This window comes from Pseudorca crassidens, chromosome 10 (assembly GCF_039906515.1).
Source record: "Pseudorca crassidens isolate mPseCra1 chromosome 10, mPseCra1.hap1, whole genome shotgun sequence".
Lineage (NCBI taxonomy): Eukaryota > Metazoa > Chordata > Mammalia > Artiodactyla > Delphinidae > Pseudorca > Pseudorca crassidens.
This window is the reverse complement of record NC_090305.1, coordinates 28,452,273-28,476,935: the sequence shown is the minus strand read 5'-3', so window position 1 is coordinate 28,476,935 and position 24,663 is coordinate 28,452,273. Positions and strand designations below refer to the sequence as shown.

At 36.6% G+C, this 24,663-nt stretch overlaps 1 long non-coding RNA gene across 1 annotated transcript in view; it reads right to left on the bottom strand.

The window, feature by feature from the left end:
- Window positions 1-14,110, bottom strand: part of LOC137233018 (uncharacterized) — a 63,133-nt gene extending 49,023 nt beyond the window's left edge. The window contains exons 1-4 of the long non-coding RNA XR_010947265.1: window positions 13,990-14,110; window positions 13,112-13,211; window positions 5,302-5,464; window positions 4,901-5,050 (exon numbers count right to left, since the gene is read on the bottom strand). This is a non-coding gene — a long non-coding RNA (uncharacterized lncRNA). The remainder of the gene's footprint in view (window positions 1-4,900; window positions 5,051-5,301; window positions 5,465-13,111; window positions 13,212-13,989) is intronic.
- Window positions 14,111-24,663: the final 10,553 nt, after the last annotated feature.

The window sequence follows — 24,663 nt, the reverse complement described above, 5'->3', positions numbered from 1 at the left end:
AAGCCTGCCTGTTTTATGTGAGTTACCTTTGGAAGGCTAGCCATCGGATCAACGTATAACAATTATTTTCTCAAATAACTGGGAGAAACCAGAGTCCTTTATTTCTCTCTTTTGATGACGTTGTTACTTCTGAGTGTAGTTTATTTATTCTCCTTCTATCATTCCTCACACTGAAATGTCAGAGATCTCAATGTCAAACCAAACAAAAATATAAAAAAATAATCTGATTGCATTTATTACATGCATCTGTAATGTGATTTATCTTCAGATGCCTTTTCCATGACATTTTTTTTTTCTCGTTCCTTTGGTAAAATTCTAAACTCCGTCCTCTTTGCTATTTATGCACCTACCTTTACCTTGACCTTATTTTATCCTGTAACTTGCTTATGTTTCCTGCTTTCTCATTTTTTTCCCTTCCATGCCTCCTACTTATTAATTTCTGTTAAAAAAAAATTGTCTCCATACTGCTGTGGCTCATATATTGACTTAAAAAATGTTGATGATACAGTCTGTATGATTGATAGAAACATACATAATATAAGAACACAAATTTGTAGGTTTCCCTAAGTATTATTGATTCCTTGGACTGGATAATTTTTTCAGAGTCCTTTAGCTCTTCTGAAAGGGCAGTGTCTCAGACTGGATCATTTTCAAAACAGAATCTTAGGTGTACCTGCTAAAACTAAAACAACAGTAACATTGAAAACAACAAAATCCTTCCACTGCCTTTCGAATGAGTTCATATCTTTCCAAGGGGCCAACTGTGAAAAAATAATTTTTCCTTCTTTCCTCTGTTTTTTTTAAACTGTGAAATATTTCATAAATTTTAATAAGCACATATAAACTCTCTATATATACTTTATTTGTAACTTCTTTAGGCAATATTTTCCTTTTTTTAGTGTTAAAAAACCCACAATTTGTTTTATATTCTCTATTGTAGTTTTACTCTTGAATAAATTAACATTTGCATTAAGTTTCCTTTCTTATACTTTCTTCAGATATATATTTTTTTCTAATTTCTTTATTTAGAAGCCTGTTCATTTACTTTCAGATTTTCTTTCCTTCTTTCTTTTTTTCTTCTTTTTTTTTTTGCATAGGAATATCTATCCCATTACCATTTGTTAAAAAGACAATTCTATTATGCATATTGAATTAATATGGTTCTGTTGTTGAAAAATCATTTGACCTTAAATGTGAGGGCTTATTTCTAGACTCTCATTTCTGTTCCCCAATCATGTCTGTTCTTATCACAATACCTTGATCACTGTTACTTTATAGTAAATTTTTAAATCAGGGAGTTTAAGACCTTAACCTTTGTTCTTCTTTTTCAAAATTGAGCTTGTTATTCTAGGTCTTTTTCATTTTCATATATTATTTATGTCAATTTATAGGAGGGGAAAAAGCCTTCTGTGATATTGATAGAAATTGCATTGACTCTCTGTATTTTTGGTGAAAATTGGCATCTTAACAGTTCTGAATCATGAATGTATTTTCTCTGTCCATTTATTTTAATCTTCAGTTTCTTTTAACATGATTCTGTAGTTATCTTTTGTTAAATTTATCACCAGTTTATCCTTCTCCATGCTTATTCTGCTTTGCAAATTTCATATTACGTTTTTACTTGGTAGGTCATAAAAGTATAATTGATTTTTGTAGATTGCTCTTTAATTCTGAGACCTTGCTAAACAGACTTTTTAGCTCAAAGAATTATTTTTGTCAAAACATAGATTGCTTAGGATTTTCTTCATGCAAGATTAGGTCATCTGTGAATAAAAATAGCTTTACATCTTCAGTTCTAATGCATGTCTTTCACTTATTTTCCTTCCTTTCTGCAACTAAAATTACAGGTTCAAAGCCCTAGGTTTTCCCCACTAGTAATGAATTCACAATTTTAGCTGACAAGACTTTGAGTTCTCGCTCTTCCCTCTCCTGATTATGCTGCTACCTCCAGCTAAAGAACAAAATATGTAGAGAATATTCACCAAACTCTTCAGAAATCTCTTCCACTTGGGAAATCATTCTTCTAACCAAATATAAAATCTTAAGACAACCTTGAATTTCTAGGATAAACTCCTTTTATTCATAATATATTAATTATCTGTTATACATATACTGTGGAATTTGGCTTGTTAACATTTTGCTGAGGAATCTTGCCTGGAGCTACCATGGATGCTCCCATGCGCTGAACAAATCAGGCCACAGTGGGAATTGTGGGTGGGTATCGTGGTTTGCTGTTCTTCACGTCCAGGTGTAGGACTGTGAGTGGATGAGTCTTCAGATGAGAACATTGCCATGCCATTGAATCGCCCCTGCCTTTAAGCCCTGTGAGCTGGAATCTTAGACATTCTGGAGCAGAGACAAGAGACCCTGTGTGCTGTTTCTGATTGTCTGAATAATAGAATTCATGACATAATAAAATGATTATTTTACACTACCACAATAACTGGTTCAAAGGAAAGCAATGATAACAAAACAAGAAAAGCAAGGACAACAAGGTGTAAACCATCAAGTTTCTCAATGTATGTGGTTCCAAATAACCTATTTGATAGTTTGGGACATTTTTTTTCCAATGAGTTTGTGGATTTGGCCGATTACAAAGAAAATGATACAATCTGAATGAAATCAAGTCAGCTAAGTCAGCGGTCCCCAACCTTTTTGGCACCAGGGCCTGGTTTTGTGGAAGAGGATTCTTCCACGGACTGGGGAAGGGGGCGGGAGGGATGGTTCAGGCGGTAATGCGAGCAATGGGGAGCGCAGATGAAGCTTCGCTGGCTCGCCCGCCGCTCACCTCCTGCTGTGCGGCCCGGTTCCTAACAGGCCACAGAAGGACGGTACCAGGGGTTGGGGACCCCTGAGCTAAGTAATATCCCACCTCAAGCGCCAGGCACTAAAGAAATATTCAGGAATCAGTTAAGACTTCACAATCAGTGTTTTGATTCTGTACGTCCAGACATACGCAGAAGCTGTGTAACTGGAGATACTTTTTAATAAGAAGGGTGTGCTTACTTTTCCAGGTAGGATATAAAAAGTGGATGCCCTTTTAACAACAACAGTAATTTAGGCAATCCTTTAATACCCCTGAGCTTCCTTCCCTTTCCATAAGTTATTGTGATAAAAAAAAAAATCAGATGGTGTATGAAAAACACCTTAATGGGGTTTGGTACACAATAGTGCGTATTTGTCATTCCCTTATAAATGTTATTTTCAGACACCTAGAAAATAAAAAAAATACCAAAATGATCAGCTGAATGATTTCAGAAGCAGAGGGTCAAACCTCCCTATAACTAAAAAATAAGAAGATAATGTATTAAAAAATACATAAGCATACCAAAGGAGCATACCCAAAAAAAGTTATTTCAATTAATGCCTTTTTTATCACCTTCTTTGGGAAATCATAACCACATCTGACATTCAAGCATAAATAAGCCTCTTCTTTCCTAGAATTGGCTTAGCCTTTCTAGATCCAGTACAAAGCACAGTATAATAACCAGTATGCATTTAAATGTTTTCAGATAATTTCCTATTAAATATGAAAGAGAAAATATAGTTTACCTTAGAACGGTTTGAAGGAGATGGCAAAATTGCTCTCTATCAACAGCATCTAACTTTGTGATGAATCAATATCTTACTTGATGACACTAAAGAAATAGCTTCTGCTATTCTTTAGGGAGAAATTATTCTAGATGCCTGTCATTTCCTTTTACAAGTGTGCTGGAGATCTTCCAGAGGCATAGGACTGAACTTCTGCAAAGTCTTTTTAAAAGAGAAAACTAAACAAAATAGGGACAGCATTCACAATGCATTTGTTTCTTTGGTGTATGTGAAAAAAAATAAAATTTTTACTTTCCATTGCCTTTTGGGCAGGGGGTTTTATATGTCCAGAAGACAAATTATCAACTCAGAGAAAGGTGTTCAAAGTTGGTTAGCTACCCTGACTTTGATCATTGGTAGGAAGCAATGCCAGGCCAAGGTTCAATGAAGAACTAGAGTTTTGTGTTGATGACATTATGGAATTTAGTCTCCAGTGCTCCAAATTGTGTTTAGACTAACTCCTTAATGAATTTAGGAGTGTTAGCTAATCTGTCTAAGTCAAGTGGCTGTCTTACAGTGTGGCCCACAATCCCATATACAGACTTGTAAGACTCCCCTGGGAAAATCCATTTCAGAAATTCTCAGTTCACTTAACACCACTAACCAATGAATCTCTCTTGACTGTGATTTATTTTTACTTTTTTTGGTAGTGGGAATAATACTTTTCTTAATATCTGAGTAACCCTGACAGCCTTTTCAATTAAAAAAAAAAAAAAAGGCAGGCAAAATGTAAAAGCTGGTATCATGGCACTTTTTCTAAAACAAAACTCGAACTACATCTGAACAAAAATATCATCTTGGAAAGGCCCATGAAGCCTACAGGGTTTAAATAGGAGAGCTAACCACAAAACTGGTGGAAAAACAGAAGTTTATATGACTGCAGTCAATACTTTATCTCCTACATAACTCCTACAAAATGTATGGATTTCTACACACACCTCATGGTGAATTCTATTTAAATCTCCATTTGTAAACTTTGATAAAATTTGAGTGTTTTAAAGTTTTTGGGGGGTTAACTTAGATGATAACAAGGGACTCTCTGGTGGAATCAGCTTGAGGCATAAGAAAACTTGTGCATACGATCACTTCTGTAGAGATCAGCCTATGTGCTGTTCTTGCATCCATTAACCTACACAGTTGGAGCCTCCAAGGTGTGCCATGCCCTTTGTCAAGCTGTGGAATCATTCTTTCCCTTTGTCAGAGAGAATATAAGGAGCTTTAGTCCTACGATCCGGTGACTCATTTATCATCATCTTTGCCGTAGTTCCCTTTTTGACCTTCAACATAGTTCCTGCACCTGGATCCTTACCTTAATCCTCATGGCAGTAGACTCAGCCACTGGCTAATGTTTGTGCTTCTGTCTTGGTTCCCAGAGGCTATTTTAAGCCCTTGCCTCTAGGTCTTTTCACTAGTCCTTCCTGATGTTGGCTGACAGCTTGAGTGGGTTTGTTCCTTCTTCCTGTGAATAAGATGTTCACAAATTCACGACACTCCAATGTGTTCTAATGTCTCAAGCAGAAGTTACCTTTAATTATGTATAAGCCACTATAAACCTCACTCCACATACAAAATTTTTTAATAATGGTTATAATTTACTGATAATCATTAAACCTAAATCCAAAATTCAAAGACAGAGGTAAATCAAATTGAAATTAGTCTCATTACTGTGTTTCATATCATTTGTATTCATATTTTGAATACATACTGTACCTCTCTCTCTTCCTCTCAATCTTTCTTCTTCTCCTTATTCCTTTGTCCTCCTCAACCCGCTCCTATTCTTCCTCCGTCAATGCCTTTTTCTTGCAAAGGCAAAGGAAAATATGTAGAAATTCGTAGGACTCAAGATAACTACATAGTCTTCCCACAAAACATGCTGTCATGGAAAAAGCAGGGGATCTGGATTCAGAAGGACCTAGGTTTAAATTTCAGATGAGTCTCTAACACACTTTCAGCAAATTACATAATATTTCATAGTTATTTTTCTTACCTGTGAAGTAGAGACAGGCATATCCATCACTTAGGAATTTTGCAAAGATCAAGTGACACAAAAGACATAATCTGTATTACACAGTATTTGGCATAGAGTAGGCGCTCGGCCAACTTTTATTTTCTCCTTTTGTAAATTTCCTTCTCTTTGATAACTAGGTATAGTAATAAACCATGATATGCATACCTCATTTATTAATGCTAACCACTTGGCATTTATATTTTTCTGATAGACCCAAACACACACATAAGGGAAAAAATCCATTACTGTATGCATATTGTTAAGTATATTTTATGGTGGTAAAAGGGGGCTATCATGAGCTTTCAGCCAATAAGAATGTGTAAAGCAGGTGGTGTTCTCCACTCTCTATTGATGAGCATTACCAGAGCACCATAGGGTCAATATTTTCAGCCAAAATTTTGGCTACTCTACTTATCCAAGATAAGTATGGTCAGCAATGTATAGTGTTCATTCAATACAGGGTCCTCTCTTTCTTACATTTATTTGGTTTTCTACTAGTATTATTGATCCATAATGGTCGATTCATAATTTATGAATAATAATGCTAAAGAAGTAATGCCAAAAATGATACTAAGACTAATATGTTTAATGTTAAAAACACACGGAACAATATTTAGAGATTCTCAAGGTGCATTCAATAGACTGTCCTAGGAAATAGAGGACAAAAATCAGCAGGTGCATTGAGATTGTTGAAGATTGTTTGATGCTGTGAAGGTTAGGATGAACATCACTGAGATGTCTTAGGACAGGTCGACTATTCAATGAATGTTAGTTGGAAGAAACTACAGCCCAAGTACGTCAAAAATCCACAGAATTAAAGATGAGGGACTTCTAATTTTCAGTACTGGAAATACATCTAAAAAATGAGAATTGAACAACAACCCCATGTAGTTCTGATTCACTTAATGCTCTGTTCCCTGGAATGCATCCAATTTATGTGCACAGTCTTAAAACTGGAAAAATAAGCAGGGAAGGTTACATATGAAGTTTGTCTTGGGCCATCACGACGAGTAGATCCCGACACCTGTCCACCAGAATCCTGAAAGTTTACGTAGAGGCCTTGCCTGGGTTTAGTCACATACACCATCCAGATGGTCTCAACAACACAGTGCTCTCTCAAAACTTCGTCTTTGAAAAGGGCTCCCACTGTGGGGACCGTGGGCAGAATGTGCATCCCAAGGACAGGGGTGGGGGTGGGGGTGGGTGGGTGAGGAGCCTCTCATTTCCCGGGTCTAGCTCTCGGGTCAACCACTGGTCACATCCTCTCGATGACCTTCTCCAACAGCACCTTAGGATTCAGTCTTAATCCTTTCTTCTCCTCTGTGTAAACTCACTATCTTTGCACTCACATCCACTTTTATACCTCTAAATGCTCTCTAAATAGTGATAAGTCCCATATTTGTATTTTTAGTTCTCTCTTCTGAAATGTAGGTACTTACATCCACTGCATCCCTAAAGCCACCACTCTGAAATTAACAGATATCGCAAACCTCAGTAACTCCAGGACTGAATTCTTTATTTATTCCCATCAAATGCATTGAATTTGCTGCTTTATCCTTCCAGGTGTGAAACACAGAAACATGGAGTCATATTTTTCTCTTTTCTTTCTCTCACACGCCACATTCATTTTTTCATGAAATACTGTGGATTCTATACTCAAAATGCAAAAATATAATCCAACAATTTCTCAGCATCTCCACTGCAATCATCTCTTGCCTGCAAATAGCTGCATAAATGATCTGCCTGCTTCCAACTTTGCCCTTCCAGTGTTTCCTCTTGACACAACAGCCAGAGTGATCTTTTCAAAATTTAAGACAGAGTGTCACTCCTCTGCTTAAAGCATTTTAATGGGCCTCAATATCATTAACCTTGACAATATCATTAAATGTCAAGTTCTTACAATAGATCCAAAGACCTTATGGGATCTGCTTCCTGTTTCTCTAATTAAGTCCTTACAAACTACTGCCCTCCTTGCTTAGTCCACACCAGACACACCAACCATCCTAGCATTCCTTTTCTATAGGCACAATCTTTCCTTAAGGCGTCTGCCCCACTGCTCCCTCTCCCTGGAATACTCTTTCCCATATACCCACATACCTCCCTCCCTTGCCTTTTTCAAAGCTTTGTTTAAATGTCACTTTCTCAGTGAGGCTTAGTCTTACCATGCCATTTACAATTTCATCGTGTCCCAGCATACACACATTCTTCAGCCTCCTTACCTTACTCTCCATTTCCTTTTTTCCACAGCACTTACATAACATAATATAAAGTTTACTTATTTAGTATGCTTTGCTCATTGTCTCTCTCTCCTTCTTGAAAGAAATATCCATGGGGACAGAAATTGTAATGTTCTATTTACTGATGTAACCCAGATAACTAGAGGAGCCTGCACACAGTAGGGACTCAATATTGTTGAATGACTAAATGACTCTTAGAATACCTGTGAGTAGATGACTATAAAAGCATCTCCTAACTTTTATGGCTCAGTGAGAAAGATAATGAGGAGAGGACTGACTTGCCTTTGGGGGAAGCAGAGAGGCAATTGCTTACAGAGTTTGAAGAAGGAGACCTTATATAGACCATATAGCTATCAGATCTTGAAAACCTGACCTAAGGGATCCCTGCATATGTAAATGTTTCCAGAGATTACAGTTTGATAAAATTGGAGGTTCCTAAGAAATACTATTTACCTATTCAAGCAAAGTGTCTGAGTCGGGACCCAGGAATCTGTACCTTAACAATGCTCTTTAGTGATGCTTATGTACAATAACCTTTTAGAAATACTGCCTTCGGTCCTTATAAATAATACCTCACTGTCAAATATTATCTTAAAAGTTTGAGGACTGGTACAGAGGAGGCATCTGCTTGGGCATGGGATAATGAGCGAGAGGAAAACAATGCCTGGTCACAAAGGGCAATCAAACAGTAAGAGCAGCAAAGGCAAACTATTGACATTTTACAGGTTTGTCCTTCCCCACCAGGGGGCACTAGTGAGTGCAGTGGAGAGAGGAATTTGGGGAGAATCAGTATCTTAGGAAACAGTCATATTACTATAGTATATTTTATCCATTTGCACACACAGTAACGAAACATGCTAACATTCCACATTTTGCAGGAGGTGTAATTCATAATTTTCAGGAGATGACTGGGAAAACGTAATCATCTCCAATGTTTCTATACCTATCAGAAACGTAGTTACACTGGAACTCACAGTTGAGAAATCGATAAAAGATCAGATAGTTATTTTTCCTATTCCTCTGGCTACATATCACATAGACATGCTTACATGCACAGCAGTATCCCTGGGGATTTCTACTAAAAATGAGCATTATGTCATTGTCTCGAGTCACTCTTCCAAAGCCACACAAATCCCAAACATCTTCCATACTAAAGATCATAAAACTGTCCTATTTCAACTGATCACCATTCAACAGAGAGGGCTCTAAATAAGGTTGCCATCTGACAGTTTGGCAAGTTAGGGAAGGGATTTTCCACTGAAGACAGAGAACTCACATGGGGTTAATCAGGAAGTTTTTAACAAATTTCATTCTGTATCCTTTAGTCAAAATCCATAGTTCCATATCTGAAAAGAAATAATTCACATGGCCTCTGAAAATACATCACCAATGATATTCTGAATGTCTAACGTAAGGTTATGAAAGTGCTTTTAAGCTGCCATCCTGGGGAATTCAAGGTGATACTGACATTGTGACATTCTTTTTTATTTTTTCCCCAAATCTAGTGGGAAAAATAGACAAAAGGTAAAAAAAAAAAAAGCAGAAGATAAAAATTGTTGTATCTAAACCAAGGGCTCCCCAAAATGTTCAACTCAAAGTGCTTAAATCACTATATATTTTGCACCCAAGTTGGAAAATAATGTTCCATATTCTGTTGTATTATTTCTGAATGTATCTTAAAAGACAATTCTTCTGTCACAAAAGGCATGATTCTTTTAAACAGTTTTTGTCAATTTATTGTTAATCCAAAGGGGAGAAAGCAGAGGGGTCCCATGAAGCCTCTTTTCAGTAAGTGCTAATTAATCAGCAAGTCAAGAATCTCCTAGGAGAAACTGATGAGGTTAAGAAAGTTTATGAAAAAAATAAAATATACTCTTTAAGTGTGAAAGTAAGGATAGTTAACAGGGAATGTTTATCTCCTGGGTATAGATTGGGAGGAAAAGTTTAAAATTGGGGTCCTTGGCATACTGTGAAGGAATGACTCCTGCATTTAATGTTTCTGGGTTTCAGTGTTCTTATTAGTACAGCAAAAGGATTTAACCCAAATCAGGGTACTCTTCTATTGACAGAGCCATAGGAAACCAGAGGAGCACTTGAGGCCAGTGATGGGAAGGACTGAGGAAAAGAGAAGCCAAGATTTTTGTTTTTCTTCTCTCTCTCAAGTTGTTCTGTTATTTTTTACTTCAAACAATATTTAAATTTTTCTTAAAATTTAGTATTAAAAAATATACAATTAAGCGTACAGAGTTTAAGCATCAGAGTAGTAAATTTCACAAAATCGACGCACCCAACTGATGTCTACTTAGATCCTGAATCTCTCATGATGTAACCCTATCCTTAACTTCCCTCCAAAATCACATTGTTCTGACTTCTGTCATCATGGTTTTTCCTATTTTTGAACTTTATAAAAGTGGACAAATATAATAATAATTGCATTATTCAGTCAATGATATGACTATGAGATCCATCCATGTTTTTCATTAGTCATAATTGAATTTTTTACTGTTATAGACTGCTTATCCCACTGCATAAATATATCAAGATATATCTTTTTTCTTTGCTAAAATATTGAGGTGCATTTGGGTTGTTTTCAATTTTTATGAATAATGTTGCTAGACACCTTGTTTATAAGTCTAGTGGTGCCCATGGTTACGCCTTACTGTTGAGGTTATGACTAAGAGTGGAATTACTGGTATATACTTAAGAGAGTGCTAAACAGTTTTCCAAAGTGTTTGCAAAAATGTATATACCCTCCAGCAGTGTATGAGAATTCCACTTATTCTACTTTCTTGCAAATAATGTGGTACTGTCATTTAAAATTTTTTTAGATATTCTGATGAAAGTTTATTGGTATTTTATTGTGATTTTAAGGTTAATTTCCTTAATGACTAATGCCAATGACATTGAGGTTTTTTTGTTTTGTTTTTAGTTTTTCATAAGCCTCATGGCAATTCAGTTTTCCTCTTTTATGAAGTTATTGTTCAGGTCTTTGGACAATATAATTGGATGCCCTTATTAATCATTTGTAGGAGTTCTTGTATATTCTTTGCATGAGTTTTTAATTAGATATATGTTTTGCAAGTATCTTCTCTAATTGTCTCCCATTTGCCCTATTATTCCTTTTGATAAACAAAAGATTTACTTTTAATGTAGTTCTGTTTGTCGATGTTTACCTATGTGACTAATGCTTTTGTATCTCTCAAGAAATATTAACTCTCCCGGGGCTGTGAAGATAATCTCTTAGTATTCTTCTAAATTTTTAGTTATTTTTTTCACATTTAGGTGTATGATTCACTTGACATTGACTTAGTTTGACACAGGGAATCAAGTTGCGTTTTTTTAAACGTATTGATAGCCAATTATTAAACACCATTTTTGAAAGGCTCACCTTTCCCCCCACTGGACTTCAATGGCACCTTTACCAGACTAGGTGACCATATATGTGTAGTTCTGTTTCTGCCTTCTCTATACTTCTTCACTGAACTATCTGTAGTTTCATAAAAGTCTTTATATATCAAACCTTGATATATTTTTCCTCAAGAGTGTCCTAGCTGTTCCTGGACCTTTGCATTTCTATGTAAAATTTAAAAGTGATTTTACCAACCAAAAAATGTTAGAATATAATTAGTTTTTCATTTACAGTAATGATCAGTTGGGGAAAACTGACGTCTTTATAACATTGAGTCTTTGTTATAATGACCATGGCATATTGGAACCATTCACTGAGATTTTACTTAATTATTTTAGGGTTATGTTTAGTTTATAAACATAGAGGCCTTAAAGTCTTTGTATTTATTCCTAGACATGTAATATTATACCACCATTTCACTGTAGAGATTTTAATTTTATTTTTCTAATTTGTTTTTTTACTAGATCTAAAAACACAGTGTTTTGTGGTGGTGTTTCTTTGTTTTTGTTGTGATATATTTACCTTGTATTTGAGATCTTTTGAAATCCATCTATCAATTGTAGTTTAGATCGAGCCACATGAAATTGTTTTTGTTGTTTTTAATTTTTTTTTATATCGGGGTATAGTTGATTAACACATGGCATTATTAGCAAAGGTGCCGCCAACGCCCATGGGACTTCAGCTCACTGTCTGGCACACCTGGCCTAGAGGGTTCCCGTCTCCACGCTCTGGTGCCTGCGATCTTCAGCTGCCCTGGGTACAGCTTCAGCGGGCCCCAGCGCAACGCAGGCCACGGGACCCACCCTGTGAGGGACACAGGCAGGAAACACTGGCGGTGTCCACACAGTCCACCTCTGCCAGTGTGCAGAGCGCACAAGCTGTGGGTGTGTGGCTGCCTCCACCTAAACTTAAAAGGACACCTAAGCCCCTGTGTTGCTGCCCAGCAAAGCAGCAGGAGCAGGACCACGCATCAAGCTGAAGAGGATTATTCTCAAGCCTTAAGGTCTAATAGCATTTGCCCTGCTGAGTTTTAGACTTCCTCAGGACCTGTTCCTCCTTTCTTCTTTCCTATTTCTCCCGTTTGGAAAGAGAATGTCTATCTTATACTTATGCTACCATTACATTTTGGAAGCATGTGACATGTTTAATCTCACAAGTTCACAGCTGGAGAGGATTTTGTTTCAGGATGAATCATCCCTGGAGTCTCAGCCATATCTGCCTTTGATGATATTTAAGTGAGACTTTGGACTTAGACTTTAATGCTGGAATGAGTTAATACTTCTGGAGCTATTAGGATGGAATGAATGTATTTTGCATGCAAGGAAGACATGAATTTTCAGGGGCTGGGACACAATACTATACACTGGATGTTTGCATCCCCTCAAAATTCGTATCTAATCCTCAGTGTGATGTTATTTGGAGATGGGGCCTTTAGGAGATGATTAGGTCATGAGTGTGGCAGCCTCACAAATGTGGTTAGTGTCCATATAAAAGAAGCCCCGGGGAGCTCTCTGCTGCTTCCGTCCTGTGAGGACACAGGGAGAAGATGGCCGCCTACATCACCCTCAAGTATCAGTAGCAGCCCCTTAGACTGCTTCCCACTGAGATCTGGTAGTGTGTTTTGTAGTCTGAAACTGTGGTAATTTCAAGTGAATTTCCAGTGAAGCTTCTAAGTGTGCCAGTGGTTGATTCCCAGCTTCATATTGCCCGAAATCTAAAAGCACCCTTCCTGTTTGTCAGTACTTGCAATGGTTTTCTTCTCCTGCATCCTGAAGGGGTTTTTCCTGCTTGCTCAACAACTGTGGACATGCTCTAAAGTGAGTTATCCCATTCACCTTTTCTGCCATCACAGGTCTGCAATCATACCTTCTCCAATGAGGTCCAAATCCAAGCCTTGAGATTTATCTCTCCCTTGGGTACTCTCCCTCAGTCCCAGTGTAGGTGTTCCTTAGAGCACTCTTTACTCCTTTAGAGAAAATACTCTGTTATAGTTAACTATTCTTTATATTAAACATTCCCTTTTCAAATTGCTTTGTGATTTCTATCCCCTGATTGGATCCTGATTGATAGAGAAAGGAAAAAATATCAAAACACTTCCCAAGTCCTCTGTATTACTAAGTGGACTTTCTGCGAGTGGATTATATCAATCTGGAAAGTTTGTCTCTTAATATATTCTTCCCAAAGGAATTCATCAAGCAATGAAAGTTAAAGGATGAACATGTAATTGTATAGTTAATGTCCAGAGCAATTATATTGACAATTGAACTAAAAGGGGGTTAAAATCGGACTTTTCCCTTTAGATTTAGAATACAAGACAAAGTACACACCAGCTGAAATTTTAAATGGTTATAAATGATAGAAATGATTTTTCAGCCAAGGAAAAATAGCTTTGATGAGCATTGATCATATAGCAAATTGTGAATTTTGGTTAATGGTATTTAATGTAATTTTCTTGGTTGTACAATTTTATCACATATGTTTGGCAGTGCCATTAAGTACATTATCTATCATACTTTTCATGGAAAATGATTCTTTTTCCGGAAATGGGTCCCTAAAGAGATTTTCTATGTGTTATGTTTTATTTATTAGATGAGACGTGTTTCTCCAACAGGAACACTGCTGATTTCTTGAGGTGTAGGAAAAGAATGTTTTAAGCCACCCAAGAATATCAAAATGGTATGCATACTTTGGGGATGCAAGGTAGCAATAGTACTGGTGTTAATAAAAATAGAAAAAGAATGTACCTTTCAGAGTTTCTCAGCTTCTTTCATGGCTGAAGTTCTGGACACTAAGTCAGTTGGGAGTCTCTGGAAAAAATACTTTTTATCATATGCAACCTCTTCTACCTGCTTGGTAATTCTTCTAATTCTTTCCTGAAAAAAACAGCAGGGGATGAACGAAAAACCCAGTCTATTGTTTGAAAAAAAAAAAAAAAAAAGTTAAAGGAAACTATGGCATTTGATTAGCTTGGGCAGTGGCTAATTTAGTCCTTGACCTTTGGAGTTCTTGTTAGCCGAGGATATTTGCTTCATTTCTGTTGCATGAAACTTGGAGCAATTCCAAATCAATACAGTTATCAAATGCCATACCAAAAATCACTGTAAACTATAGTTCAGGGGGAAATTACTAATGCTGAACAGTATACATTAGTGTTTTTCAAACTTCCTTGCACATTAAACCATCTGGGGAGTTTAAAAAACAGAAACAGCAGCAACCACTAATGTGTGCATCTAAACCACAATTTTTTTTTCACAATTTTTTTTTAATTGGTTTGTGGCAGAGTTCATTAATAGATATTTTTTAAAAGCTCTCCAGGGAGTCTAATATCTAGTCAATATATGGCCCCACTTGTGTTATATTCTGAATGAATCGTTGTGGATTTATTGATTATTATTGCTTCTGAATATTAGCTTGAGATTCAGAGATTAAGGTGCATTAGTAAATTATTTTAGAAAAATTTCTTTTCAACACAACTTTAAAACTTTAGTATTATATATGTGTTTAATCAAGAAACAAGAATATGTATTGAGTGGAGAACAAATAATCATATATCTATCATCTCAACTTTTTAAATTTATCTGGCATATTCTTTTTTTCATAATGGTGTAGAGTCAAGCTTCTGGTTGGTTTATTTTAGGTCCTAAATCCATGGTAGTGGAAAAACAAAACAAAACTATTCCTGTAATGGAAATGCCAGCCCAGACCCTGAATTGCTGTTTCCCTGTGGTTTCTGGATTTGGAATCATATAATGGTATAGAATCCATTATTGGATGATGACTAATACTGAGTTTTCTAACATACAATGAGTAGGTACCTCCTGATAGATATCTGAACATATTTACTACAGAGACAAAGAGATGAAAAGGTACTTTCTTTGGTCATAGCTGACTTTCTTTACATCCTTCTCAATGAATAGCAACTTCAGTTAAATTTTCGCCCCATCTCAGTACACACCTGAGCACATATTTAGATTTCAGCTGCTTTTTTAATCTTTCTTGTCATTAGCAATGCAAATGCTTCTTAGAAATCCTAGAAGAGTTGGTTGTAGGCAATGACAGCTAAAAGGTGGGGAGCCAGGTGGATTGATAGTCAGATGGTCTTGACATGGTCTATTTATCAGCCAGACGGAGATCGACAAGGTTTAATTATAAAGGCAATGTCTCCTAAGTTATTAAGAATATTGTGCTTTTTACATAGTAAACGTAAGAGTTCTGCACCCAGTTCCACTGGGGATGGGGGCTATTTCCCCACACCACCAAGCAATTCTCCAGATACCAGTAGGGAGTCCTACAGTTCAACTCAATTCTGATACTGTCTACCTGGAGATAGCATCAGATCTCACAGGTTAAGGGCTCAGTCCCACAAGACTGCTCTGGGTTATCACCTGTGCTTCTGATCCATCAACTATAGATCAGAGGTTCCAGTGACCCCCCTCCTTGGGTTCAACATTTTACTTACTAGATTACCAGTTTATTATAAAATGATATAATTCAGAAACAGCCAGATGGAAGACATGCATAGGACCAGGTATGTGGAAAGGGTCACAGAGTTTCCATGCCCTCTAAGTGTACAGCTCTCCCCAGATCTCTGTGTGTTCACCCCTCTCTTTTTGGATTTTTATAGGGGCTTTATTACATAGGCATGGTTGATTAAATCTTTAGCCACTGGTGATTGAATCAACCTCCAGCCCCTCTCCCCTCTCCAGAAATCAGGGGGTGGGAATGAGGGTTCCAACCCTCTATTCATGCTTGTTTCCCCTGGCAACCAGCCCTCACCAGTAGGTGCTTTCCAAAGGTCACTTCATTATAAACCCAGTTACGGTAGAAAGGTGCTTGTTATGAATAACAAGACACCCATTTCACCTTTAAGGCTCTGAATTGATTTCAGGAACTGAGGACAAGAGACCAAGTATTATGACCAAAAAAAAAAAAAAAAGCTTCCAATGCTCTTATCCCTCAGGAAATTCCAATGATTTTGGGATCTGTGAGCCAGGAACTGTGGATAAAGACCACATATGTATTTCTTATTATAAATCACAATATCACAATTATGTACCATACTGATGCTCAAAGGTAATGTTATTTTACAATAACTAAACATTTAGAGAAAGGGATGCCTACCTTTGAATTATCACAAGAGCCTTACAGAAATTCTGGGTAACATATAGGGTTATCCAAAGTCAACCAAAGTATCAATACATATGGGAAGAGTGTCATCATTCATGTAATATCAAATTATGTTGACACTGTATTCACAAGCTAATTAATAAAATAATGAGCCTCATATATTTGACAGACATTCAGTCTATGGGGATCTTGCTTTGAATATCATAGAGGCAGACTTTCTACTTTTTATTTAAGCACAAGCTTTAATGCATCAAATTATAGTCATACTGTATAAAAGATTTAAAACATACTACTATATACATAGTCAGATTAACAGGGATTTTTTCAACTGATTTATTACAAAACCATCACTATAGCCTCCTGAAACATAGAATATTTTTCAGAACTGGTGTTTCAAATGAATTAATTTAAGGGTTGGGTAAAAAAATCTCTTTCTCTCTCTCTCTCTGACACACACACACACACACACACGTGCATACACACACATGCAAATCAAAACCTGAACCAAAATGATACCCTTTAAAAAGAATAGTCATGAAAAACAGGAAAGGGATTAAAGGAAAAAAGATTTCTAGGTCCAGGCAGAGGATGAGAGGCAGTAAGTTTCCTGAGCAGGGAGAGTAACGTAAGCATTCACTGTTGGGTGGAAAGAACTGAAATAAACCAATCTAGAAGGTGCAGTTAAGAGGAGCAAGATGGTGAGATGATGAATCGGGGGAGGAGACTGAAGATGAATTTGTGAAAAATGAAAGATGCAGAATGACAGGAACGGGGCTCAGAGATGTGGAGTGAGGTTTGCAGAGGAAGGAGAGCGCAAGGTTGAAAATACTCTTCTAATTTACTGAAAAACATGAAGTAATAGGAAATGAAGGTATTTCATCTAGAGCCCCAGGTTCTGAGGTGGAGGAAGAGAGCATCTGCTGGATAAGGGCTGTGAGGTAAGGCACCTCAGCACGAAGGTGCCAAGGACACTCTTCCTCATAGTGAAAGCTCAGGGTTGGGGTGTGGCAGCTCTTCTGCCCTTTTGATAGATACAAGTTTTCTATACTGGGACAGGCCATCTCTTTGAGCTGGTCATCGTGCATCATCAGAAGTCCAGGGAGAAAAGAGGCACCTGCCTAATGGGTCAGAACAACTGAACCAACCCTAGTGGTCTGTGAGGACAGTAGAATGAAGGAAACAATTAACACATGACTCTCTCAGTGGATGACATTCACTGGGAGACTAGAGCTGGCATAGTGCTCTATATTTTATGTCCCTCACCTTGGCAACACACACAACCTATGGGGTAGGTGTTAGTGGCACCCCTTTACCTATGTGAGATAATAGAAAATATCTATTGGTCTCTTCCCCAATACCTGGCACAGAGCTCCTAAAACCCCGGTAATTTCCTAAGTGGTAAGAGTATCTCTTATTCCAATATTTAGTCTTTGACCCCTTCCCTAGCACAGAGGTGCTAAAAGCCTTGTAATTTTCTGAGTCATAAGAGCAGTAGGAGTGTCTTTTGTTCTGAGGTGACTCTGGCTGGGCTCCTGGCTGCGGGCTGGTCACCAGGAAGACAAAGTCATGATTAGAAGCTGGGGACTTGCAGCCCTATCCTCCCATCCTCCAGAGAGGTGAGAAGGTTGTAAATGCAGTTAATAATTGATCATGCCTACATAAGAAAGCCCCCATAAAATCCCAATAGTAGGGGATACAGAGCCCTTCTAGACTGGAGAACACTTCCATGGACGGGGAGGGTGACATACCCCAACTCTACGAGGATGGAGGCTCTTGGACTAGGGGTTTGCCCAGACCTTGCCCTGTGTATCTACCTCTTCATCTGGGTATTAACCTGATTCCTTTATCAGATCCTTTAAGAAACTGATAAACATAAGTGTTTTTTTGAGTTCTGCAAGCCACTCAAGCAAATAATTAAATCCAAGGGGGGGAGAGGTCATAGGAACCTCTGATTTGTAGGCAAGCCAGATGGAAGTTGTGGGTAAACTGGGGACCTACTACTTACGACTGGCATCTGAAGTGGAGGCAGTCTCATGGGACTGAGCCCTTAACCCTTGGGATCTGATGCTACCTCCAGGTAGATAGGGTGAGAACTGAGTTAAATTGTAAAACACCCAGCTGGTGTCAGAGAATCGCTTGGTGTGGGGAAAAACTCCCACAAATCTGGTAACTAGAAGTGTCAAAAGTGGAGAGTTCTGTTTGAAAGTAAGGGAGACACACAGGAGGAGAAATGTAGTTTTTTCCAGTACAACCTATTAGGGAACAAAAGTTTTTGCATGTTATGGTAATTACCCAGTGAATTCATATCATGAAAGTGTCACATTTGGGGTCCAAACTAGGTACTTCTGATTCTGGCATTCATACAGATTTTCCAGACAGCTGTCTTCATCCAGGTTGGCTTACCTTACCACTCGGTCAGAGGCTGCCTTTGGCTACAGTCATAAAATCCATTCCGTGAGAAGTTTTTTTCACATTCACATGTTTGCAGGCCCAGGGAAAACTAAAACAGTGAGAAGTCAAAGGAGATATTTTAAAACACAGCTAAGCTAGATTTGGAAAAGTAACTGTTCTACTTTGCCCACTAAAACTATGACAGTTTTCAAAGCCTCATGAACCCAGTACTTCATGAATATTACAGTTGGCCTTCCAGTGTAAGCCAGAAATACCTTTAAAGAAAATTAGAAATAAGCTTTAAGCTCACGGCCAACAGATATGTCACTACTTATAGCCTTGCTGGATATTGTAAGAACAAAGGGGGAATTTTGCCACTCTAAAAAATGTGTTTATATGTATATTTAGAGAGAGAGATTTTCTTTTTAAATAACAAAACACCCTGCTTTATCATTCAGTTTAATGACAATCCAATTAATATAACAAAGACTTGCCACTGAAAAATATATGAAGTTAAATGTCTACAAAAAAAATATGTTTTTTAGATAAAACATTTCAGTTATACAAGTTTTAGCAATATTTCATATGAAAGGAACAGATAGGTAGTAGGAGATAGAGTGAAAGCCTAAAATTCATGGTTTCGCTGGAGAGGTAAAGTACTTTTTAAAAGCTGGGATGCTGCAATAAACCACATATTTTACGTGAAAACAGCAAAAGAAAAAAATAGTCAAATTTCTTACAAATGCTTTACCTTTTATCATTCTGACTCTGACTGTGATAAATGACTTTTCCACAGAGTGTGAAATAACTCACCCCATGCTAAGGTAACAGAGTGATTCTCTTACACCTTAGTCCTTAAAATAGGATCCTCACATGTGGTTCTCTGAGTCTGTGAGCTGACAAGGGCCGACCTTGACAATACATGCAAGAGACAGACTCTGCTACTGGGGGGACTGTGAAGCCTGCACCTGACTGTCTTCTCCCTGGTGGTTTCTTCATTAGAGCAAGATCTTTAACAGATGGTCCTCAAGACACAATTTTCCTTTATTTGGTAAACGGAGTATTTTCAAAAAAGTATAAATTTCAATATCTAATGTAGCAAGGCATGTCCTTTCCAATTTGCCAAGCTCCATGCCACTCTATTCTTTTTTTTAGTCTGATTCAAAAATACATTTATTTGCTTGATTCTGAAAGATCTTTGAATTTGAGCCCTTATATTTATCTAATGGAAGAAAAGATCTCAAGATTTATGGAATCATCTGTCAACAATGTAAAATCGGAAAATGTCTACTGCCAGTAAGGGTGTGAGAAACTAGCCAGTAGTGTAACTGCTGGGAATACGACACATTTGTAGAACATTTGCTCGAGGGGAATTTGATGGGCAGTACATATCAAAATAAAATGTACATGTATTTGATACAATGCTTCTAATTCCACCTTAAAGAAATACTCGTATTAGAATGCAAAGGTTTATTTTTAAGGACATTCATTGCAACTTTGTTCATAATAGAAAAATTTGAAATTGATATAAATAACCATCTCTGAAAGTGTTAGTGGAAGAATAATAAAGCTATACTATGGAAAATTATGCAGGTATTAAAGGCTTATATGTACTTTCTTGGAAAATGCTCCAAGATACACAGTTAGGTAAAAAAATCACCAGACTAAGTGTATAACATGAGCCCATTTATTTAAAATACATATATGTGTGTATTTATATGTATTTGAATGTGCTTACATAGAACATTAACTAGAGAAATGAAATGACACATACCAAACTTTTAAGTCTTACCTATAAACTGGGGAGTAAAGTAAGTGAACATTTTCCATATTTCTATCCTAGTACTTATTTTTCTTGAAACTTTTACAATGATAATTTACTTATATATTGATATGTAATGATTTTAAAATAAAAAATAATGGTAATAATAATTTAAAAAGGTAAGAAATAGCAATATACATAACTATTAATTCCTATTTTAACGTATCCCCTTTTCTTAGAATACTCTCCCCAAATCCCACCCCCCGACACTGCCTCCCCCAACAAGTTAATGCTTTTCATCCATCTTTCAGACTTGAACACAGTTCAGGCACTTTCTGCTAACACCCCTGAAATAACAGCATCCTGTATTTTTTACTATAACCATTTTCTATATTAGACTGAAAGTTCAGTAAGATCTGGAGTTATGTCTTTATGCTTTTCCCATTATTTGCCTGAAGAAACAAAATCCTCAAGTGACCATATCCCATTGGCAGGAAGAGCTGGCACACACAGTGGATGCACGGGTGGGCTCCATTAGCAAAGCAGGAAGGGTCCAGGCGGACGCTGACTTCACATGGTGAGAACAGGCCCTGATACATTTCAGCTGGTAGGAACCACAAAGTGTTTGTTGAATGAACAACTGAATCAGTGAATTCATGAATCAAATGACTTTTACCTCCCTTTTATGGAAATGAAGACAACCTCATCCTGGAAAAGAATATATTAGAAAGCGGGAGCAAGTGTGAATGTGGAAAAGGAATGGAAAAGCAACAATCTTACCAACATAAGCCTGCATGGAACACCCTTGGACCTTATTTAGAATTATCAGAATTACTGACTTCAAATAATTTATAATCCATTCTTGGTTGTTTTCAGGTGGATTAAATAATCATTTATTCATACATTCACTAATACTCATTTTAAAGTTTCTCAGATGGTGTAAGCCTGTAGATAGAAAAAATATTTTAGACAGTCTGAGAGTCAATGTAGTTTATTCCTTTAAGACCACACATCTGCTTCGTAAGCAGAAAACAGAAAGACAAGAGCCTCTTGTTGCAACCTGAGACTTACATCTTTCATTCACATTCCAGTGATTATATTGCTTTTGTTCATATGTCAGTTTAACTGAATAATTTTATTTACTACTCCATTTCATTCTAAAATGTGTTGTACTCAGCAAAACACTTGTTATTTTTGGAAATATCATATGTCAGCAATACGCTGTTTAATTCAAAACTCTCTTAGCAGTTTTTTAAATTGCAATTTCCTGGCCCTCAGATACCCATTCAGGGTTTTCCTATGGTTTGACCAACAGATTATACCTAATTTTTACCTGTAATTTATTTTTATATACCACTTTTCCAAATGTGGCTATTTATTACAATTACTACATCACATGCCAGCCAGAGCATATCAGGACCCGGTTAATAAGCCTTTTCACCTGATGCTATGAAGGCAGGATGCCCAGCGATCATCTGCTGCATCCCTAATAAAGCTTACCCAAGTCTCCAGCACACACACCAGCTTTCCTTATTAAACACAGCACAGTCACCCAAGGACATTACATGACATTACAAAAACATCAGGAAACATACAGTTTTTGCAGCTGACCACAACTTGTGTGAGGTACATTTTGGTTAACAAATAAATGCTTTTTTTTCTATTATTTTATAGACAAAGCCTTACCTATGACTATCTTTCTTTTTTGAGTTGATGGTGGTAATAATCCAGAACAAGATGATTTAATATACAGCCATCTCTCAGGTAACATTATCGTATTTAGTTAAGTTCAAAATTAGGAACTAAATTTAAAGGTGATACCACAAAACCAATGTGAAAGTTCCTTCGAGACAGTATAACAGTTTTTCAAGGATGAATTATTATCACCTCATAAAGACTAAAAACATAAATTCTCTAACAGTGAAGGCACAACACACTGGCCAATGCTGTCAATACATCAAAAGGAAACTTAATTAATAGTTTATAAGATTCAAAAGTTGACATGGTCCCTGTTCTTTGAGAAATAAAATAGACACTTAACAATCCTGGAGAAATAAAATGCATTAGAATGGTCTTTCGATGTTGATTTAAGTAGTGTAACATTTAAAGAGTTTCTTTCATGACTTTAAGTAATGATAGATACATGAATTTGAATCATCAAACTAAACCTAAAAATATATTCTTTATTATCTCAAGGTCAGAGTTCAATAAACAGGGAATTGAGGGAAAATACTAGACTTGGTGAATTTACCGTTGGTCTATTCTCTTCTGGATATTATAATGTTTGGGGGGGTTATGAAAACAAGTGGACATTTTTCTGGACTGAAGTCATGTCATAGAGTGTACCTTATAACCAAATACAATAGTGTGAAGAGTATTAGTCTCTGCACAAACCTCCTGGTGTAAGACATAATTAAAGTTAAGACAAATAGAATAAAGTATTGTGTGATATTCAGGCCTATCTGCTACCCTTGGAAATAAAACTGTCGTGTAGTCTAGGATGACTCAAGATTCACTAATCATGCATTTCCAGGATGTTTGTTTTTCTGTAAGAAAAAATGTCCCTTGAAGTGATTTTAGGGCTAAAAACAGGGATCAAGGGCACATAAAATACTGTGAAACCTCCTATCACTGAACATATAGCCAAAGCTAAGAAGTACCGCTGATGCAACCAGCTGCATTATAGGACTTCTAGGACAATACAGATGTTTTATAATAGTCAGCTGTGTAAAACCCAAAGAACTTCTATACAAGTATTATCTAGGACACAATTTTACAAAGATTATTCTGTTGGGTTTTTTAAATAGTTTTTTTTAAACATATTTTTAATATGTATTATTTGAGGAGGAAGGTTTTTAAGGTCAGATACATTTGGGAAAAACTGGGTTAAAGAAAGATAAATGGAGTTTTAACTGCAGGACTTACCAGAACCCTTACAGTGCTAACAGTGGTATTATCTCCTACTTAGAGAGGAATAAATTCAACAATGTTTCCCAAAAGTATTTAATAACAGAACCCTTTTTCCCATAGAATATTTGACAACACTGGTGCTTGAAGAAGTATATTTTGATAAACACTGATCCACACAAATAAAGAGAATCATTTTATTCTCTTTCTGCATAATAGCTGCTTCTAGATTTGAAATCAGTCCTTAAGGGCAATTGATTGTTTAATTAGGAGTTTGGCACCATGTAGGATTCTACAAGTCAATAAGTTTCTCATTTGTGTCTGCGAAATGGACACAGTGAGTAATAAAGTGAGTTACTGAAGGTTATGAGGGTAAAATATGTATTCCTACATTCTAAAATGAGTAAACACTTTTTCATATATTCAGTTTTTTTTTCTAAAAAGGAGCATACCAAGAGTAACTATGAAGAGTTAGTAAATATTATTTTAGTTTTTACTTGATTTTAGCATTTTCTACACACAGTCTTCTGTGCTACATTGAATAAAGAACAGTATATAATGTCACAGAGTCTTTGGCTAAATACAAAAATTTTGTAGGAAAATATTTTGTAAGAACGTATTTTGAGGGACTAAAACTATGTGATCCTAAGAGTAAGCTGCTTTAATATTTAATCTGTACAAATAAACTACTTTCCATTAAAATGTGGTTTTATAACTTTTCACTGCACTCTTGTTAAAAAACTTATTTGACAGTTGATTCATGGAAAAAATTGGTCTGTGGAGAAGAGAAAAAAAATATCAGTGATAAGATCCAACAAGTGCAGAAATTTTCTGATAACTGCGCACATACCACCTGGGCCAGGGCAGCATCTAAATCTAATTTAATAAATGGATCTACAATACAGGAGCCAGCTGCACTAGAAGGCATCTGTCTTTTTCAGTTGGAAAATTATACATTTTTAGTCTAAAAGAAGAAAACGTCCATCAAAGCAGTAGGATTTCCACAGGACCTGCTGATTAGGACTTATGCAAAAATCACATCTTGCGCAGTTGACTAGATGTATTTTTTCTGCTTTGCCACATCAGCATCTCTAGCAAAGATACTTCTCAAGATTTGAATCATATGGAATATTAGATAAGCTGCTGCCTGAAGTTTGTTACTTATTATTAATGGGAAAAAACTCAGAAAATATGGTGTCCAAGCTTCTAATTTTAAAAATTAATAAATTGA